The sequence below is a fragment of the Rhipicephalus microplus genome, chromosome 3, assembly GCF_043290135.1.
Source record: "Rhipicephalus microplus isolate Deutch F79 chromosome 3, USDA_Rmic, whole genome shotgun sequence".
NCBI lineage: Eukaryota > Metazoa > Arthropoda > Arachnida > Ixodida > Ixodidae > Rhipicephalus > Rhipicephalus microplus.
This window is the reverse complement of record NC_134702.1, coordinates 85,183,369-85,194,736: the sequence shown is the minus strand read 5'-3', so window position 1 is coordinate 85,194,736 and position 11,368 is coordinate 85,183,369. Positions and strand designations below refer to the sequence as shown.

At 50.4% G+C, this 11,368-nt stretch overlaps 38 non-coding genes across 38 annotated transcripts; all 38 read left to right on the top strand.

The window, feature by feature from the left end:
- Nucleotides 1-142: 142 nt before the first annotated feature.
- TRNAE-UUC (transfer RNA glutamic acid (anticodon UUC)) lies at nt 143-214 on the top strand. Its single transcript has one exon. It is a non-coding gene; the product is annotated as a tRNA-Glu (tRNA).
- Nucleotides 215-384: 170 nt separating this feature from the next.
- On the top strand, nt 385-456 carry TRNAV-UAC (transfer RNA valine (anticodon UAC)). The gene has a single exon. It is a non-coding gene; the product is annotated as a tRNA-Val (tRNA).
- Nucleotides 457-1,108: 652 nt separating this feature from the next.
- On the top strand, nt 1,109-1,180 carry TRNAE-UUC (transfer RNA glutamic acid (anticodon UUC)). Its single transcript has one exon. It is a non-coding gene; the product is annotated as a tRNA-Glu (tRNA).
- Nucleotides 1,181-1,185: 5 nt separating this feature from the next.
- TRNAQ-CUG (transfer RNA glutamine (anticodon CUG)) lies at nt 1,186-1,257 on the top strand. The gene has a single exon. It is a non-coding gene; the product is annotated as a tRNA-Gln (tRNA).
- A 94-nt stretch (nt 1,258-1,351) lies between these two features.
- TRNAE-UUC (transfer RNA glutamic acid (anticodon UUC)) lies at nt 1,352-1,423 on the top strand. The gene has a single exon. It is a non-coding gene; the product is annotated as a tRNA-Glu (tRNA).
- Nucleotides 1,424-1,428: 5 nt separating this feature from the next.
- TRNAQ-CUG (transfer RNA glutamine (anticodon CUG)) lies at nt 1,429-1,500 on the top strand. Its single transcript has one exon. It is a non-coding gene; the product is annotated as a tRNA-Gln (tRNA).
- Nucleotides 1,501-1,671: 171 nt separating this feature from the next.
- TRNAQ-CUG (transfer RNA glutamine (anticodon CUG)) lies at nt 1,672-1,743 on the top strand. The gene has a single exon. It is a non-coding gene; the product is annotated as a tRNA-Gln (tRNA).
- A 659-nt stretch (nt 1,744-2,402) lies between these two features.
- On the top strand, nt 2,403-2,474 carry TRNAP-UGG (transfer RNA proline (anticodon UGG)). Its single transcript has one exon. It is a non-coding gene; the product is annotated as a tRNA-Pro (tRNA).
- A 578-nt stretch (nt 2,475-3,052) lies between these two features.
- On the top strand, nt 3,053-3,124 carry TRNAE-UUC (transfer RNA glutamic acid (anticodon UUC)). Its single transcript has one exon. It is a non-coding gene; the product is annotated as a tRNA-Glu (tRNA).
- Nucleotides 3,125-3,294: 170 nt separating this feature from the next.
- TRNAV-UAC (transfer RNA valine (anticodon UAC)) lies at nt 3,295-3,366 on the top strand. The gene has a single exon. It is a non-coding gene; the product is annotated as a tRNA-Val (tRNA).
- A 652-nt stretch (nt 3,367-4,018) lies between these two features.
- Nucleotides 4,019-4,090, top strand: TRNAE-UUC (transfer RNA glutamic acid (anticodon UUC)). Its single transcript has one exon. It is a non-coding gene; the product is annotated as a tRNA-Glu (tRNA).
- A 5-nt stretch (nt 4,091-4,095) lies between these two features.
- TRNAQ-CUG (transfer RNA glutamine (anticodon CUG)) lies at nt 4,096-4,167 on the top strand. The gene has a single exon. It is a non-coding gene; the product is annotated as a tRNA-Gln (tRNA).
- Nucleotides 4,168-4,261: 94 nt separating this feature from the next.
- On the top strand, nt 4,262-4,333 carry TRNAE-UUC (transfer RNA glutamic acid (anticodon UUC)). Its single transcript has one exon. It is a non-coding gene; the product is annotated as a tRNA-Glu (tRNA).
- Nucleotides 4,334-4,338: 5 nt separating this feature from the next.
- Nucleotides 4,339-4,410, top strand: TRNAQ-CUG (transfer RNA glutamine (anticodon CUG)). Its single transcript has one exon. It is a non-coding gene; the product is annotated as a tRNA-Gln (tRNA).
- A 171-nt stretch (nt 4,411-4,581) lies between these two features.
- Nucleotides 4,582-4,653, top strand: TRNAQ-CUG (transfer RNA glutamine (anticodon CUG)). Its single transcript has one exon. It is a non-coding gene; the product is annotated as a tRNA-Gln (tRNA).
- Nucleotides 4,654-5,068: 415 nt separating this feature from the next.
- On the top strand, nt 5,069-5,140 carry TRNAQ-UUG (transfer RNA glutamine (anticodon UUG)). The gene has a single exon. It is a non-coding gene; the product is annotated as a tRNA-Gln (tRNA).
- A 93-nt stretch (nt 5,141-5,233) lies between these two features.
- On the top strand, nt 5,234-5,305 carry TRNAD-GUC (transfer RNA aspartic acid (anticodon GUC)). The gene has a single exon. It is a non-coding gene; the product is annotated as a tRNA-Asp (tRNA).
- A 491-nt stretch (nt 5,306-5,796) lies between these two features.
- On the top strand, nt 5,797-5,868 carry TRNAQ-UUG (transfer RNA glutamine (anticodon UUG)). Its single transcript has one exon. It is a non-coding gene; the product is annotated as a tRNA-Gln (tRNA).
- A 335-nt stretch (nt 5,869-6,203) lies between these two features.
- Nucleotides 6,204-6,275, top strand: TRNAE-UUC (transfer RNA glutamic acid (anticodon UUC)). The gene has a single exon. It is a non-coding gene; the product is annotated as a tRNA-Glu (tRNA).
- A 5-nt stretch (nt 6,276-6,280) lies between these two features.
- TRNAE-CUC (transfer RNA glutamic acid (anticodon CUC)) lies at nt 6,281-6,352 on the top strand. The gene has a single exon. It is a non-coding gene; the product is annotated as a tRNA-Glu (tRNA).
- A 169-nt stretch (nt 6,353-6,521) lies between these two features.
- On the top strand, nt 6,522-6,593 carry TRNAQ-UUG (transfer RNA glutamine (anticodon UUG)). The gene has a single exon. It is a non-coding gene; the product is annotated as a tRNA-Gln (tRNA).
- Nucleotides 6,594-6,686: 93 nt separating this feature from the next.
- Nucleotides 6,687-6,758, top strand: TRNAE-UUC (transfer RNA glutamic acid (anticodon UUC)). Its single transcript has one exon. It is a non-coding gene; the product is annotated as a tRNA-Glu (tRNA).
- A 167-nt stretch (nt 6,759-6,925) lies between these two features.
- Nucleotides 6,926-6,997, top strand: TRNAE-UUC (transfer RNA glutamic acid (anticodon UUC)). The gene has a single exon. It is a non-coding gene; the product is annotated as a tRNA-Glu (tRNA).
- A 5-nt stretch (nt 6,998-7,002) lies between these two features.
- On the top strand, nt 7,003-7,074 carry TRNAQ-CUG (transfer RNA glutamine (anticodon CUG)). The gene has a single exon. It is a non-coding gene; the product is annotated as a tRNA-Gln (tRNA).
- Nucleotides 7,075-7,246: 172 nt separating this feature from the next.
- TRNAQ-CUG (transfer RNA glutamine (anticodon CUG)) lies at nt 7,247-7,318 on the top strand. Its single transcript has one exon. It is a non-coding gene; the product is annotated as a tRNA-Gln (tRNA).
- A 1,381-nt stretch (nt 7,319-8,699) lies between these two features.
- Nucleotides 8,700-8,771, top strand: TRNAQ-CUG (transfer RNA glutamine (anticodon CUG)). The gene has a single exon. It is a non-coding gene; the product is annotated as a tRNA-Gln (tRNA).
- A 170-nt stretch (nt 8,772-8,941) lies between these two features.
- On the top strand, nt 8,942-9,013 carry TRNAQ-UUG (transfer RNA glutamine (anticodon UUG)). The gene has a single exon. It is a non-coding gene; the product is annotated as a tRNA-Gln (tRNA).
- Nucleotides 9,014-9,106: 93 nt separating this feature from the next.
- On the top strand, nt 9,107-9,178 carry TRNAE-UUC (transfer RNA glutamic acid (anticodon UUC)). Its single transcript has one exon. It is a non-coding gene; the product is annotated as a tRNA-Glu (tRNA).
- Nucleotides 9,179-9,347: 169 nt separating this feature from the next.
- Nucleotides 9,348-9,419, top strand: TRNAE-UUC (transfer RNA glutamic acid (anticodon UUC)). Its single transcript has one exon. It is a non-coding gene; the product is annotated as a tRNA-Glu (tRNA).
- Nucleotides 9,420-9,424: 5 nt separating this feature from the next.
- On the top strand, nt 9,425-9,496 carry TRNAQ-CUG (transfer RNA glutamine (anticodon CUG)). Its single transcript has one exon. It is a non-coding gene; the product is annotated as a tRNA-Gln (tRNA).
- Nucleotides 9,497-9,667: 171 nt separating this feature from the next.
- On the top strand, nt 9,668-9,739 carry TRNAQ-CUG (transfer RNA glutamine (anticodon CUG)). The gene has a single exon. It is a non-coding gene; the product is annotated as a tRNA-Gln (tRNA).
- Nucleotides 9,740-10,152: 413 nt separating this feature from the next.
- On the top strand, nt 10,153-10,224 carry TRNAQ-CUG (transfer RNA glutamine (anticodon CUG)). Its single transcript has one exon. It is a non-coding gene; the product is annotated as a tRNA-Gln (tRNA).
- Nucleotides 10,225-10,393: 169 nt separating this feature from the next.
- TRNAQ-UUG (transfer RNA glutamine (anticodon UUG)) lies at nt 10,394-10,465 on the top strand. Its single transcript has one exon. It is a non-coding gene; the product is annotated as a tRNA-Gln (tRNA).
- A 93-nt stretch (nt 10,466-10,558) lies between these two features.
- On the top strand, nt 10,559-10,630 carry TRNAE-UUC (transfer RNA glutamic acid (anticodon UUC)). Its single transcript has one exon. It is a non-coding gene; the product is annotated as a tRNA-Glu (tRNA).
- A 167-nt stretch (nt 10,631-10,797) lies between these two features.
- TRNAE-UUC (transfer RNA glutamic acid (anticodon UUC)) lies at nt 10,798-10,869 on the top strand. Its single transcript has one exon. It is a non-coding gene; the product is annotated as a tRNA-Glu (tRNA).
- A 5-nt stretch (nt 10,870-10,874) lies between these two features.
- Nucleotides 10,875-10,946, top strand: TRNAQ-CUG (transfer RNA glutamine (anticodon CUG)). The gene has a single exon. It is a non-coding gene; the product is annotated as a tRNA-Gln (tRNA).
- Nucleotides 10,947-11,040: 94 nt separating this feature from the next.
- TRNAE-UUC (transfer RNA glutamic acid (anticodon UUC)) lies at nt 11,041-11,112 on the top strand. Its single transcript has one exon. It is a non-coding gene; the product is annotated as a tRNA-Glu (tRNA).
- Nucleotides 11,113-11,117: 5 nt separating this feature from the next.
- Nucleotides 11,118-11,189, top strand: TRNAH-GUG (transfer RNA histidin (anticodon GUG)). Its single transcript has one exon. It is a non-coding gene; the product is annotated as a tRNA-His (tRNA).
- Nucleotides 11,190-11,368: the final 179 nt, after the last annotated feature.

The window sequence follows — 11,368 nt, the reverse complement described above, 5'->3', positions numbered from 1 at the left end:
ACTCTGAAGTCTAAATACAGCGATTCGGGTTCAAATCTCAGTGAGACCCTGCTTTTTATTTTTCCTAATGCAGCAAAAGCTGGCAACGATGACGCTATCCACGAATAGACAGCGGTACCGATGCTCGCTCCCTCGAGCCATCTCCGGCGTGGTCTAGTGGCTAGGATTTCTGGCTTTCACCCAGAAGACCCGGGTTCCATTCCCGGTGTCGGAAAGTCCAGTCTAATGGTGTATCGGTTAGCACTCTGGACTCTGAATCCAGCGATACGAGTTCAAATCTTGGTGAGACCTTGCTTTTTGTTTTTGCTAATGCAGCAAAAGCTGGCAACGACGAAACTGTCAACGAATAGACCGCGGTAGCGATGCTCGCTCCCTCGAGCCATCTCTGGCGTGGTCTAGTGGCTAGTATATCTGGCTTACACCCAGAAGGCCCGGGTTCGATTCCCGGCATCGGAAACTGTGGTCTATTGGTGTAATGGTTAGCACTCTGCACTCTGCATCCAGCGATCTGAGTCCAAATCTCGGTGAGACCTTGCTTTTTATTTTTGCTAATGCAGCGAAAGCTGGCAACGACGAAACTGTCCACGATTAGACACCGGTACCAGCGCTCGTTCTCTTGCTTTCATCTCCGGCGTGGTCTAGTGGCTAGGATATCTGGCTTTCACAAAGAAGGCCCGGGTTTTATTCTCGGCTTCGGAAAGTGCGGTATCATGGTGTAATGGTTAGCACTCTGGACTTTGAATCTAGTGATCTGAGTTCAATCTCGGTGAGACCTTGCTTTTCATTTTTGCTAATGCAGCAAAACTGGCAATGACGAAACTGTCCGCGAACAGACACCGGTGCCTGCGCTCATTCCCTTGGCGCCATCTTGCATTGTCTAGTGGCTAGGATATCTGGCTTTCACCAAGAAGGCCCGGGTTTCATTCCCGGTGTTGGAAAGTGCGGTCTCATGGTGTAACAGCTAGCACTCTGGACTCTGAATCTAGGAAACCAAGTCCCATTCTCGGTGAGACCTTGCTTTTTATTTTTGCTACTGCAACAAAAGCTGGCAACGACGAAACTGTCAACGAATAGAGCGCGGTACTGATGCTCGCTGCCTTGTGCCATCTTCGGCGTGGTCTACTGGCTAGGATATCTGGCTTTCACCCAGAATGCCCGGGTTCGATTCCCGGCGTCGGAAAAGGCGGTCTCATGGTGTAACGGTTAGCACTCTGGACTCTGAATCCAGCGATCCGAGTTTAATTCTCGGTGAGATCTTGCTTTTTTATCTTTGCTAATGCAGCAAAAGCTGGCAACGACAAAACTGTCAACGAATAGACCGCCGTACCGATGCTCGCTGCCTTGAGTCATTTTCGGCGTGGTCTAGTGGCTAGGATATCTGGCTTTCACCCAGAATGCCCGGGTTCGATTCCCGGCGTCGGAAAAGGCGGTCTCATGGTGTAACGGTTAGCACTCTGGACTCTGAATCCAGCGATCCGAGTTTAATTCTCGGTGAGATCTTGCTTTTTTATCTTTGCTAATGCAGCAAAAGCTGGCAACGACGAAACTGTCAACGAATAGACCGCGGTACCGATGCTCGCTGCCTTGAGTCATTTTCGGCGTGGTCTAGTGGCTAGAATATATGGCTTTCACCAAGAAGGCCCGGGTTCGATTCCCGGCGTCAGAATGTGCGGTCTTATGGTGTAATGGTTAGCACTCTGGATTCTGAATCCAGCTATCCGAGTTCAAATCTCGGTCAGACCTTGCTTTTTTATTTTTGCTAATGCAGCAAAAGCTGGCAATGACGACGCTGTCCGCGAATAGACATCGGTACCAGCGCTCGTTTTCTTCTCGCCATCTCTGGCATGGTCTAGTGGCTAGGATATCTGGCTGTCACCCAGGAAGCCTGGGTTCGATTTTCGGCGTCGGAAAGTGCGGTCTTATGGATTAATGGTTAGCACTCTGGACTCTGAATCCAGCGATACGAGTTCAAATCTCGGTGAGACCTTGCTTTTTTATTTTTGCTAATGCAGCAAAAGCTGGCAACGACGAAACTGTCAACGAATAGACCGCGGTACCGATGCTGGCTGCCTTGAGCCATCTCCGGCGTGGTCTAGTGGCTAGGATATCTGGCTATCACCCAGGAAGCATGGGTTCGATTTTCGGCGTCGGAAAGTGCGGTTTCATGGATTAATGGTTAACACTCTGGAGTCTAAATACAGCGATCCGAGTTCAGTTCTCGGTGAGACCTTGCTTTTTTATTTTTGCTAATGCAGCAAAAGTTGGCAACGACGACGCTGTCCGCGAATAGACATTGGTACCAGCGCTTGTTCTGTGGCCGTCATTTCCGGCGTGGTCTAGTGACTAGGATATCTGGCTTTCACAAAGAAGGCCCGGTTTCGATTCTCAAAGTCGGAAAGTGCTGTCTCATGGTGTAATGGTTAGCACTCTGGATTTGGAATCCAGCGATCTGAGTTCAAATCTCGGTGAGACCTTGCTTTTTATTTTTTCTAATGCAGAAAAGCTGGCAACGACGAAACTGTCAACGAATAGACCGCGGTACCGATGCTCGCTGCCTTGTGCCATCTTCGGCGTGGTCTAGTGGCTAGGATATCTGGCTATCGCCAAGAAGGCCCGGGTTCGATTCCTGGCGTCGGAATGTGCGGTCTCATGGTGTACTGGTTAGCATTCTGGACTCTGAATTCTGCGATTCGAGTTCAAATCTTGGTGAGACCTTGCTTTTTTATTTTTGCGAATGCAGCAAAAGTTGGCAACGACGACGCTGTCCGCGAATAGACATCGGTACCAGCGCTCGTTTTCTTCTCGCCATCTCCGGCATGGTCTAGTGGCTAGGATATCTGGCTGTCACCCAGGAAGCCCGGGTTCGATTTTCGGCGTCGGAAAGTGCGGTCTCGTGGATTAACGGTTAGCACTCTGAAGTCTCAATACAGCGATTCGGGTTCAAATCTCAGTGAGACCCTGCTTTTTATTTTTCCTAATGCAGCAAAAGCTGGCAACGATGACGCTATCCACGAATAGACAGCGGTACCGATGCTCGCTCCCTCGAGCCATCTCCGGCGTGGTCTAGTGGCTAGGATTTCTGGCTTTCACCCAGAAGACCCGGGTTCCATTCCCGGTGTCGGAAAGTCCAGTCTAATGGTGTATCGGTTAGCACTCTGGACTCTGAATCCAGCGATACGAGTTCAAATATTGGTGAGACCTTGCTTTTTGTTTTTGCTAATGCAGCAAAAGCTGGCAACGACGAAACTGTCAACGAATAGACCGCGGTAGCGATGCTCGCTCCCTCGAGCCATCTCTGGCGTGGTCTAGTGGCTAGTATATCTGGCTTACACCCAGAAGGCCCGGGTTCGATTCCCGGCATCGGAAACTGTGGTCTATTGGTGTAATGGTTAGCACTCTGCACTCTGCATCCAGCGATCTGAGTCCAAATCTCGGTGAGACCTTGCTTTTTATTTTTGCTAATGCAGCGAAAGCTGGCAACGACGAAACTGTCCACGATTAGACACCGGTACCAGCGCTCGTTCTCTTGCTTTCATCTCCGGCGTGGTCTAGTGGCTAGGATATCTGGCTTTCACAAAGAAGGCCCGGGTTTTATTCTCGGCTTCGGAAAGTGCGGTATCATGGTGTAATGGTTAGCACTCTGGACTTTGAATCTAGTGATCTGAGTTCAATCTCGGTGAGACCTTGCTTTTCATTTTTGCTAATGCAGCAAAACTGGCAATGACGAAACTGTCCGCGAACAGACACCGGTGCCTGCGCTCATTCCCTTGGTGCCATCTTGCATTGTCTAGTGGCCAGGATATCTGGCTTTCACCAAGAAGGCCCGGGTTTCATTCCCGGTGTTGGAAAGTGCGGTCTCATGGTGTAACAGCTAGCACTCTGGACTCTGAATCTAGGAAACCAAGTCCCATTCTCGGTGAGACCTTGCTTTTTATTTTTGCTACTGCAACAAAAGCTGGCAACGACGAAACTGTCAACGAATAGAGCGCGGTACTGATGCTCGCTGCCTTGTGCCATCTTCGGCGTGGTCTACTGGCTAGGATATCTGGCTTTCACCCAGAATGCCCGGGTTCGATTCCCGGCGTCGGAAAAGGCGGTCTCATGGTGTAACGGTTAGCACTCTGGACTCTGAATCCAGCGATCCGAGTTTAATTCTCGGTGAGATCTTGCTTTTTTATCTTTGCTAATGCAGCAAAAGCTGGCAACGACGAAACTGTCAACGAATAGACCGCCGTACCGATGCTCGCTGCCTTGAGTCATTTTCGGCGTGGTCTAGTGGCTAGGATATCTGGCTTTCACCCAGAATGCCCGGGTTCGATTCCCGGCGTCGGAAAAGGTGGTCTCATGGTGTAACGGTTAGCACTCTGGACTCTGAATCCAGCGATCCGAGTTTAATTCTCGGTGAGATCTTGCTTTTTTATCTTTGCTAATGCAGCAAAAGCTGGCAACGACGAAACTGTCAACGAATAGACCGCGGTACCGATGCTCGCTGCCTTGAGTCATTTTCGGCGTGGTCTAGTGGCTAGAATATATGGCTTTCACCAAGAAGGCCCGGGTTCGATTCCCGGCGTCAGAATGTGCGGTCTTATGGTGTAATGGTTAGCACTCTGGACTCTGAATCCAGCTATCCGAGTTCAAATCTCGGTCAGACCTTGCTTTTTTATTTTTGCTAATGCAGCAAAAGCTGGCAATGACGACGCTGTCCGCGAATAGACATCGGTACCAGCGCTCGTTTTCTTCTCGCCATCTCTGGCATGGTCTAGTGGCTAGGATATCTGGCTGTCACCCAGGAAGCCTGGGTTCGATTTTCGGCGTCGGAAAGTGCGGTCTTACGGATTAATGGTTAGCACTCTGGACTCTGAATCCAGCGATACGAGTTCAAATCTCGGTGAGACCTTGCTTTTTTATTTTTGCTAATGCAGCAAAAGCTGGCAACGACGAAACTGTCAACGAATAGACCGCGGTACCGATGCTGGCTGCCTTGAGCCATCTCCGGCGTGGTCTATTGGCTAGGATATCTGGCTTTCACAAAGAAGGCCCGGGTTCGATTCTCGGCGTCGGAAAGTGCGGTCTCATGGTGTAATGGTTAGCACTCTGGACTTTGAATCCAGCGACCTGAGTTCAAATCTCGGTGAGACCTTGCTTTTTATTTTTTTCTAATGCAGCAAAGCTGGCAACGACGAAACTGTCAACGAATAGACCGCGGTACCGATGCTCTCTGCCTTGTGCCATCTTCGGCGTGGTCTAGTGGCTAGGATATCTGGCTGTCACCAAGAAGGCCCGGGTTCGATTCCTGGCGTCGGAATGTGCGGTCTCATGGTGTAATGGTTAGCATTCTGGACTCTGAATCCTGCGATTCGAGTTCAAATCTTGGTGAGACCTTGCTTTTTTATTTTTGCGAATGCAGCAAAAGTTGGCAACGACGACGCTGTCCGCGAATAGACATCGGTACCAGCGCTCGTTTTCTTGTCGCCATCTCTGGCATGGTCTAGTGGCTAGGATACCTGGCTGTCACCCAGGAAGCCCGGGTTCGATTTTGGGCGTCGGAAAGTGCGGTCTCATGGATTAACGGTTAGCACTCTGAAGTCTAAATACAGCGATTCGGGTTCAAATCTCAGTGAGACCCTGCTTTTTATTTTTGCTAATGCAGCAAAAGCTGGCAACGACTAAACTGTCAATGATTAGACCGCGGTACCGATGCTCGCTGCCTTGAGCTATTTCCGGCATGGTCTAGTGGCTACGATACTTGGATTTCACAAAGAAGGCCCGGGTTCGATACTCGGCGTCGAAAATTGCGGTCTCATGGTGTAATGGTTAGCACTCTGGACTTTGAATCCAGCGATTCGAGTTCAAATCTCGGTAAGACCTTGCTTTTTATTTTTCTAATGCAGCAAAAGCTGGCAACGACGAAACTGTCCGCGAACAGACACCGGTGCTAGCTATCATTCCCTTGGCGCCATCTCTGGCATGGTCTAGTGGCTAGGATATCTGGCTTTCACCATTAAGGCCCGGGTTTCATTCCCGGTGTTGAAAAGTGCGGTCTCATGGTGTAAAGGTTTGCGCTCTGGACTCTGAAGCCAGCGATCCGACTTCAAATCTCGGTGAGACCTTGCTTTTTATTTTTCCTAATGCAGCAAAAGGTGCCAAAGACAAAACTGTCCGCGAAAACACACTGGTACCGGCAGTCATTCTCATGCGCAATCTCTGGCGTGGTCTAGTGGCTAGGATATCTGGCTTTCACCCAGAAGGCCCGCGTTCGATTCCCGGCGTCGGAAAGTGCGGTCTCATGGTGTAACGGTTAGCACTCTGGACTCTCAATCCAGCGATCTGAGTTCAAATCTCGGTGAGACCTTGTTTTTATTTTTGCTAATGCAGCAAAAGCTGGCAACGACGAAACTGTCAGCAAATAGACCGCGGTACCGATGCTCGCTGCCTTCTGCCATCTCCAGCGTGGTCCAGTGGCTAGGATATCTGGCTTTCACAAAGAAGGCCCGGGTTCGATTCTCGGCGTCGGAAAGTGTGGTCTCATTGTGTAATGGTTAGCACTCTGGACTTTGAATCCAGCGATCTGAGTTCAAATCTCGGTGAGACCTGGCTTTTTATTTTTGCTAATGGAGCATGGCTGGCAACGACGAAACTGTCCGGAAACGGACTCCAGTACTAGCGCTCGTTCTCTTGTCACCATATCCGGCGTGGTCTAGTGGCTAGAATATTTGGCTTTCACCCAGAAGGCCCAGGTTCAATTCCCGGCGTCGGAAAGTGCGGTCATGGTGTAACGGTTAGCACTCTGGAGTTTAAATACAGCGATCCGAGTTCAAATCTCGGTGAGACCTCTTTTTATTTTTGCTAATGCAGCAAAAGCTGGCAACGACAAAACTGTCCACGAATAGACACCGGTACCAGCGCTCGTTCTCTTATCGTCATCTCCGGCGTGGTCTAGTGGCTAGGATATCTGGCTTTCACCCAGAAGGCCCGGGTTCGATTCCCGGCGTCGGAAATTGCGGTCTCATGGTGTAACGGTTAGCACTCTGGACTCTGAATCCAGCGATCCGAGTTTAATTCTCGATGAGATCTTGCTTTTTTTATCTTTGCTAATGCAGCAAAAGCTGGCAACGACGAAACTGTCAACAAATAGACCGCGGTACCGATGCTCGCTGCCTTGTGCCGTCTTCGGCGTGGTGTAGTGGCTAGGATTTCTGGCTTTCACCAAGAAGACCAGGGTTCAATTCCCGGCGTCGGATTGTGCGGTCTCATGGTGTAGTGGTTAGCACTCTGGACTCTGAATCCAGCGATCTGAGTTCAAATCTCGGTGAGACCTTGCTTTTTACTTTTGCTAATGCAGCAAAAGCTGGCAACGATGAAACTGTCAACGAAAAGACCGCGGTACCGATGCTCGCTCCCTCGAGCCATCTCTGTCGTTGTCTAGTGGGTAGCATATGTGGCTTTCACCCAGAAGGCCCGGGTTCGATTCCCGGCGTCAGAAAGTGTGGTCTATTGGTGTAATGGTTAGCACTCTGCACTCTGCATCCAGCGATCTGAGTTCAAATCTCGGTGAGACCTTGCTTTTTATTTTTGCTAATGCAGCGAAAGCTGGCAACGACTAAACTTTCCACGTTTAGACACCGGTACCAGCGCTCGTTCCCTTGCCGTCATCTCCGGCGCGGTCTCGTGGCTAGGATATCTGGCTTTCACCCACAAGGCCCGTGTTCGATTCCCGGCGTCGGAAATTGCGGTCTCATGCTGTAACGGTTAGCACTCTGGACTCTGAATCCAGCGATCCGAGTTTAATTCTCGGTGAGATCTTGCTTTTTTATCTTTGCTAATGCAGCAAAAGCTGGCAACGACGAAACTGTCAACGAATAGACCGCGGTACCGATGCTCGCTGCCTTGTGCCGTTTTCGGCGTGGTCTATTGGCTAGGATATCTGGCTTTCACCAAGGAGACCTGGGTTCGATTTCGGCGTCGGAATGTGCGGTCTCATGGTGTAATGGTTAGCACTGTGGACTCTGAATCCAGCGATCGGAGTTCAAATCTCGGTGAGACCTTGCTTTTTATTTTTGCTAATGCAGCAAAAGCTGGCAACGACGAAACTGTCAGCGAATAGACCGCGGTACCGATGCTCGCTGCGTTGAGCCATCTCCGGTGTGGTCTAGTGGCTAGGATATCTGGCTTTCACAAAGAAGGCCCTGGTTCGATTCTCAGCGTCGGAAAGTGCGGTCTAATGGTGTAATGGTTAGCACTCTAGACTTTGAATCCAGCGATCTGAGGTCAAATCTCGGTGAGACCTTGCTTTTTATTTTTGCTAATGCAGCAAAGCTGGACCGACGAAACTGTCCGTGAACAGACACCGGTACTAGCGCTCATTCCCTTGGCGCCATCTCTGGCATGGTCTAGTGGCTAGGATATCTGGCTTCCACCAAAAAGGCCCGGGATTCATTCCCGGTGTTGGAAAGTGCGGTCTCATGGGGAAATAGCTAGCACTCTGGACTTTGATACTGGGGAAACAAGTCCAATTCTCGGTGAGACCTTGCTTTTTATTTTTGCTAATGCAGCGAAAGCTGGCAATGACGAAACTGTCCACGATTAGACACTGGTACCAGCGCTCGTTCTCTTGCCTTCATCACCGGCGTGGTCTAGTGGCTAGGATATCTGGCTTTCACCCAGAAGGCCCGGGTTCCATTTCCGGCGTCGCAAAGTGCGGTCTCATGGTGTAACGGTTAGCACTCTGGACTCTGAATCCAGCGATCCGAGTTCAAATCTCAGTGAGACCTTGCTTTTTATTTTTGCTAATGCAGCGAAAGCTGGACACGACGAAACTGTCAGCGAATAGACCGCGGTACCGATGCTCGCTGCCTTCTGCCATCTCTGGCATGGTCTAGTGACTAGGATATCTGGCTTTCACAAAGAAGGCCCGGGTTCGATTCTCGGCGTCGGAAAGTGCGGTCTCATGGTGTAATGGTTAGCACTCTGGACTTTGAATCCAGCGATCTGAGTTCAAATCTCGGTGGGACCTTGCTTTTTATTTTTGCTAATGCAGCAAAGCTGGCAACGACGAAACTGTCCGCGAACAGACTCCAGTACTAGCGCTCGTTCTCGTGTCGCCATCTCCGGCGTGGTCTAGTGGCTAGGATATTTAGCTTTCACCCAGAAGGCCCGGGTTCGATTCCCGGCGTCGGAAAGTGCGGTCTCATGGTGTAACGGTTAGCACTCTGGAGTTTAAATACAGCGATCCGAGTTCAAATCTCGGTGAGACGTCTTTTTATTTTTGCTAATGCAGCAAAAGCTGGCAACGACGAAACTGTCCACGAATAGACACCGGTACCAGCGCTCGTTCTCTTGTTGTCATCTCCGGCGTGGTCTAGTGGCTAGTATATCTGGCTTTCAACCAGAAGGCCCGGGTTGGATTCCCGGCGTTGGAAATTGCGGTCTCATGGTGTAACGGTGAGCACTATGGGCTCTGAATCCAGCGATCCGAGTTCAATTCTCGGTGAGACCTTGCTTTTTTATCTTTGCTAATGCAACAAAAGCTGGCAACGACGAAACTGTAAACGAATAGACCGCGGTACCGATGCTCGCTGCCTTGTGACGTCTTCGGCGTGGTGTAGTGGCTAGGATTTCTGGCTTTCACCAAGAAGGCCCGGGTTCGATTCCCGGCGTCAGAAAGTGCGGTCTCATGGTGTAACGGTTAGCACTCTGGACTCTGAATCCAGCGATCCGAGTTGAAATCTCGGTGAGACCTTGCTTTTTATTTTTGCTAAAGCAGCAAAGCTGGCAACGACGAACCTGTCCACGAACAGACACCGGTACCAGCGCTCGTTTTCTTGCCTTCATCTCCGGCGTGGTCTAGTGGCTAGGATATCTGGCTTTCACCAAGAAGACCCGGGTTTCATTCTCGGTGTTGGAAAGTGCGGTCTCATGGTGAAACAGCTACCACTCTGGACTCTGAATCTAGGAAACCAAGTCCCATTCTCGGTGAGACCTTGCTTTTTATTTTTGCTAATGCAGCGAAAGCTGGCAACGACGAAACTGTCCGCGATTAGACACCGGTACCAGCGCTCGTTCTCTTGTCGTCATCTCCGGCGTGGTCTAGTGGCTAGGATATCTGGCTTTCACGCAGAAGGCCCGCGTTCGATTCCCGGCGTCGAAAATGGCGGTCTCATGGTGTAACGGTTAGCACTCTGGACTCTGAATCCAGCGATCTGAGTTCAAATCTCGGTGAGACCTTGTTTTTTATTTTTGCTAATGCAGCAAAAGCTGGAAACGACGAAACTGTCAACGAATAGACCGCGGTACCGATGCTCGCTGCCTTCTGCCATCTCCAGCGTGGTCCAGTAGCTAGGATATAGGCTTTCACAAAGAAGGCCCGGGTTCGAATCTCGGCGTCGGAAAGTGCGGTCTCATTGTGTAATGGTTAGCACTCTGGACTTTGAATCCAGCGATCTGAGTTCAAATCTCGGTGAGACCTTGCTTTTTATTTTTGCTAATGCAGCAAAGCTGGCAACGACGAAACTTTCCGCGAACTGACTCCAGTACTAGCGCTCGTTCTCTTGTCGCCATCTCCGGCGTGGTCTAGTGGCTAAGATATTTGGCTTTCACCCAGAAGGCCCGGGTTCGATTCCCGACGTCGGAAAGTGTGGTCATGGTGTAACGGTTAGCACTCTGGAGTTTAAATACAGCGATACGAGTTCAAATCTCGGTGAGACATCTTTTTATTTTTGCTAATGCAGCAAAAGCTGGCAATGACGAAACTGTCCTCGAATAGATACCGGTACCAGCGCTCGTTCTCTTGTCGTCATCTCCGGTGTGGTCTAGTGGCTAGGATATCTGGCTTTCACCCAGAAGGCCCGGGTTCGATTCCCGGCGTCGGAAATGGCGGTCTCATGGTGTAACGGTTAGCACTCTGGACTCTGAATCCAGTGATCCGAGTTTAATTCTCGGTGAGATCTTGCTTTTTTATCTTTGCTAATGCAGCAAAAGCTGGCAACGACGAAACTGTCAACGAATAGACCGCGGCACCGATGCTCGCTGCCTTGTGCCGTCTTCGGCGTGGTCTAGTGGCTAGGATATCTGGCTTTCACCAAGAAGACCCGGGTTCGATTCCCGGCGTCGGATTGTGCGGTCTCATGGTGTAATGGTTAGCACTGTGGACTGTGAATCCAGCGATCCGAGTTCAAATCTTGGTGAGACCTTGCTTTTTATTTTTGCTAATGCAGCAAAAGCTGGCAACGACGAAACTGTCAGCGAATGGACTCCAGTACTAGCGCTCGTTCTCTTGTCGCCATCTCCGGCGTGGTCTAGTGGCTAGGATATTTGGCTTTCACCCGGAAGGCCCAGGTTCATTTCCCGGCGTCGGAAAGTTCGGTCTCAT